The 4,330-nt window shown below is 38.2% G+C and overlaps 1 long non-coding RNA gene across 1 annotated transcript; it reads left to right on the top strand.

Annotated features, from left to right (window-relative positions):
* Positions 1 to 1,473: 1,473 nt before the first annotated feature.
* LOC115835375 lies at positions 1,474 to 4,089 on the top strand. The gene is made up of 3 exons (XR_004030341.1): positions 1,474 to 1,490; positions 1,952 to 2,031; positions 3,670 to 4,089. It is a non-coding gene; the product is annotated as an uncharacterized LOC115835375 (long non-coding RNA).
* Positions 4,090 to 4,330: the final 241 nt, after the last annotated feature.

Genomic DNA, 4,330 nt, shown 5'->3' with positions numbered 1-4,330 from the left:
CTCTCTTAAGTTCTCTGCGGGGATATAGTTAAATCGTAGATTATCTGTTCTTAACATAATCCATTTTAGCATATTTTTATGTAGCCTTTAAAACCCATTCTCAATATTTTGCCTCAGATGTTCTAGAATCTCCACCTAATTTACTGTAAACTATTAATTTTTCTAAGGTTCGGCAAAACAAAAACGGCACTGGAAAAAGTTAAAAGTATGACTTTTTTTAAGGGTATTGTGAAAGGAATAGACACAATAATGGCGTATCAATTCAATGCTATTAAAACAACAGAAAGAGAGCTTTCAAAAGGTAGAGAGAGTCGGCAGATAGAAGATATCAGGTCATCTGTATTTTTTCACTTGCCTTATGCAAAGAAATAGTTAACATTATCCTATCTTTGTATCCTCAGAACAGGAGGTAGTTTTATAACTGGAATAAGACGCTCACTGAGAAAGTTAGCTAATAAAGAAAGTTAGCTAATAAAGACATATCTGAAACTGGGTAATTTATAAAGAAAAAGAGGTTTAATGGACTCACAGTTCCACATGGCTGGGGAGGCCTCACAATCATGGCAGAAGACGAAGCCGGAGCAAAAAATGTTTACATGGCGGCAGGCGAGAGCTTGTACAGGGAAACTACGCTTTATAAAACCGTCAGATCTCGTGATACTTACTCACTATCACGAGAACGGCACAGGAAAAAGCCGCCCGTATGATTCAATTACCTCGCACCAGGTCCCTCCCACTGTAACACTTGCTGCCTGGAGCTTTGGAGGTCACAGGTACTCCCCGCTAGATGCTTCCGTGGGGCTCACAGAGTTTTGTTCCAGCTGGCACCCAAAAGCGCTCACCTGCGTGCTCCTTCCCGGTTAGGGCTGAGCGCCAACAGGTTCCAGTGAGTGGAGTTTGCTCCTGCCGATACAGAAGCAGCTGGCTAGCTCCAGTACCTGCACTGCAGTTCCCACCTGTCAGGGGGTCAGGGGAATTTCCTGCTTCAGTATATTCCTCAAGGCTGAGGATTTACTTACTTTTATAAGTGCCTAATTTGTAAGACAAAGCTCTCTTTCAACAAAGCATCAGCATTCTCTGAGTTGATAGATGGCTTACCTAAGTCTGTCTTTTTTTTTTTTAATTTTTATTTTACTGCTTTGAACTTGTGTTCATATTACCTCCTCAACACTCGTAATTATTTATAATTGCCATTTTTACAGTACTGCTCAAGTACTACACTATTTTTATAGCCCAGTATGGACCCTTAGATCTTTACTCCAACCAAATTCACAACATGTGGGAGTCTTAGGACTTCGGATGTTTTATTATGCTAAGAGTTCTCACTCCTTTACTTATTACCATAAATAGCCAGAGGACAATTCTGTACTGGAAACCCATTATGAGAATCTGCCTTCTAGGAATCCACTTCTAATACCACTTGTCTTTGTTTTGATTTACCCAAAATCAACCTTGAGATGGGAATTCAAGTATCAGTGGTTTATTGGAAGGTAATTTAGGGAATCATAATAGTTGTGTGGAGAAGTTAGACCCCCAACAAATATAAATACTACATTAGATCATTTGAATTTTGATTGTTGATTTGACCCTTCTTTTCTTTTATATCAGGGGTCAGAAAACTTTTTCTGTAAAGGGTCAGTTAGTAAATGTTTTAGGCTTTGCAGGCCATGTGATCTCTGTCCTAGCCACTGAACTTGTCATGGTAGCATAAAAACAGCCATGGATAATGTGTCACTGATTGAACATGAACGTGTTCCAATAACGTTATTTATAAAAACAGGCACTGGGCTGGATTTGGCCCAGAGGCCCTACTTTACTAATTCATACTCTATTTTATGTCTCAAGGACAAGAATCATGACTTTTTATCAATATAACGTAACTATTTGGCCAATTGTCTACACATAGATAATACTTACGAGAAAATTAATAAAAGTTTTAACATATTTATAGGTGATATGGATGGTGATATTGCAGTGATCTTTCCTCTTGCTTACTTCAATGAACTTGAAAATGTGGTTGCATTTTAAAAGGTAAGCTGAAAATTAAAACCCAAGATTGAATCATGAATAGTTATCTTCAAAGCAGAATAGCAATGCACCACCCAAACAAGCTTGGCAGTCACCTAATTTACTTTATTGCCCTTGATAAAGAAATAATATTTCCCCCAGTTGGTCAATTGTAAATAAATGAAAAGCAGATGAAGCAGAGAGAGAGGCAAACTTTGACTGAATAGCACTACTCTATCCAAAATAGAAAGGTGGAGCTTCAAGGATCTGACCTCATTGCCCCCAAGACAGGCAGAATGCTACTGCAGAAAGGACCCTTAGTCAGTCATAAATTTTGCTAAATATTTTACTTAATTCCCACTTGCTTTTGTTCCTTGTTATTTTACCAACTTTGATGGAAAATTTTTGTATGAAATGTATTATTATCCCATTCATATTAAGTTCAAGCATATGCCTAAGTAAGCATAATACTACATAAGGACACAGCCTTAGATAGCAAATTTATTTTTTGTAAAAAAGCAGCACAAGCTGGGTGTGGTGGCTCATGCATTTAATCGCAGAACTTTGGGAGGCCAAGGCAGGAAGATCACTTGAGGCCAGGAGTTCTACACCAGCCTGGCCAAATGGTGAAACCACATCTCTACTAAAAATACAAAAATCAGCCAGGTGTGGTGGCAGGCCCCTGTAGTCCCAGCTACTCAGGAGGCTGAGGCACAAGAATCACTTGAACCTGGAGGCGTAGGTTGCAGTGAGCTGAGATCACACCACACACTTCAGCCTGAGTGACAAAGGGGACTACATCTCAAAAACAAACAAAAAAAGCAGCTCAAATTTTACATATAGTGAGTAAGAGGATGACTAGAAGCGTGCTTTGAGGAATGGCATATTTATTAAACAGAAAGTGTGTACAAAGATATTTCGTGTATTGTATTAGCACTTTACACTTCTTACAAATGTTGCTTTGCATGAAATTTTTACACAATGATAAAAGTACTTGCCTAAATATTGTTATATCTTTCCTTTTTGGAAATCTTTCTGAGGAATGGGGAACCCCTTTCATAAGTTATCCAAACAATGCTCATAATTTCAGAATGAAGTATTTTCATGCATGTATTAGCATCACTCTTAGTTATTAGATATAAACAGCAAATTGAATGAAATGTTTTTTTCTCAAAATATGTAGCTATCTAGTTCTAAATATATATTTTAGCTCTTTCTTCAGCTGGACTATGCTCGTCCTCTTTTCTAGTTGAGGTAATAAATTTAACAATATTATTGAGAGGTGAAGACAGCTGGGCTTCTGGATTGGGTGGGGACTTGGAGAACTTTTCTGTCTGGCTAAAGGATTGTAAATGCACCAATCAGTGCTCTGTGTCTAACTAAAGCTTTGTAAATGCACCAATCAGCACTCTGTAAAAACTCACCAGTCAGCACTCTGTGTCTAGCTAAAGGTTTGTAAACGCACCAGTCAGCACTCTGTAAAAACGGACCAATCAGCGCTCTGTAAAATGGACCAATCAGCAGGACGTGAGTGGGGCCAAATAAGGGAATAAAAGCTGGCCAGGCAAGCCAGCAGCTGCAACCTGTTTGGGGCCCCTTCCAGCTGTGGAAGATTTATTCTTGCGCTCTTCACAATCAATCTTGCTGCTGCTCACTCTTTAGGTCCGCACTACCTTTATGAGCTGTAACACTCACTGCAGAGGTCTGCCACTTTACTCCTGAAGTCAGGCAAGACCATGAACCCACCAGAAGGAAGAAACCCCGGACACATCTGAACATCTGAAGGAACAAACTCCAGACACACCATCTTTACAAACCGTAACACTCACCGTGAGGGTCTGTGGCTTCATTCTTGAAGTCAGCGAGACCAAGAACCCACTGGAAGGAACCAATTCCAGACACATTATCACTAATAAAACCTATGTCTGTAACTTCTAGCATTATATATAAAAAGTGCAACATAGAAAACAAAATTTAAATCCACAAATATTTAATATTCACAACTTCTGGATTTATCTCATGTTGCAAACTATTTTTGTTACCCTATTCTTCGCATGAGAAATATAAAACATCAGTATTTCATTGGTGAAATGTTCTTTATAGTAGTTTAAATAATAATTGCATACAATCATGTGCTATATGTATTCTCTCTTGCAATAAAGAATGGCATGAGCATAATTACAAGAATTAATGACCTTGCATTAGTGTAGCTGTAAATCAAGCAAAATCTGCAAATTATTTTAATTGCAGCATCCAGTTAAAATATTTTGGTCAATGAGCCTTTACAAATTGTATTAAAATGTGTAAAAATAATTTTGCTGTG

This window comes from Nomascus leucogenys, chromosome 6, assembly GCF_006542625.1.
Source record: "Nomascus leucogenys isolate Asia chromosome 6, Asia_NLE_v1, whole genome shotgun sequence".
NCBI lineage: Eukaryota > Metazoa > Chordata > Mammalia > Primates > Hylobatidae > Nomascus > Nomascus leucogenys.
The sequence above is the reverse complement of the archived record's forward strand: the minus strand, read 5'-3'. Positions and strand labels throughout refer to the sequence as shown.